General features: G+C 66.4%; 1 long non-coding RNA gene across 1 annotated transcript in view; it reads left to right on the top strand.

The window, feature by feature from the left end:
• The window catches only part of LOC102376685, a 49,366-nt gene that overhangs the window by 26,878 nt on the left and 22,125 nt on the right, over positions 1-363 (top strand). The window lies entirely within an intron of this gene.

The following is a 363-nucleotide window of genomic DNA, read 5'->3' as shown; positions in this document are numbered from 1 at the left end:
GTTGCTGGACCTGAGCAGTGGTGCACCCCCCGCATGCACTCACTGGCAGTAGCAGCTGCCATCGGGGTCACTGGGGCCCCACCACACAGCATCGGGCCAGGTGACAGCGCAGCGGCCCCAGGCCAGGCCCTACTGCCCCCCCGCTGCCCCATGCTGCACTGAGTAGCAGCTGCCATCGGGGTCACTGGGGCCCCACCACACAGCATCGGGCCAGGTGACAGCGCAGCGGCCCCAGGCCAGGCCCTACTGCCCCCCCGCTGCCCCATGCTGCACTGGGGGGAGCTCTGCCAAGAGGCCCCAGAGCCCCCACAGCCCCTGCTACTGCCAGTGAATAGTGACTTTTTCTTTCTTCTTTTTTTAAAG

The sequence above is a fragment of the Alligator sinensis genome, unplaced genomic scaffold (genome assembly GCF_000455745.1).
Source record: "Alligator sinensis unplaced genomic scaffold, ASM45574v1 scaffold717_1, whole genome shotgun sequence".
NCBI lineage: Eukaryota > Metazoa > Chordata > Crocodylia > Alligatoridae > Alligator > Alligator sinensis.
The sequence above is the reverse complement of the archived record's forward strand: the minus strand, read 5'-3'. Positions and strand labels throughout refer to the sequence as shown.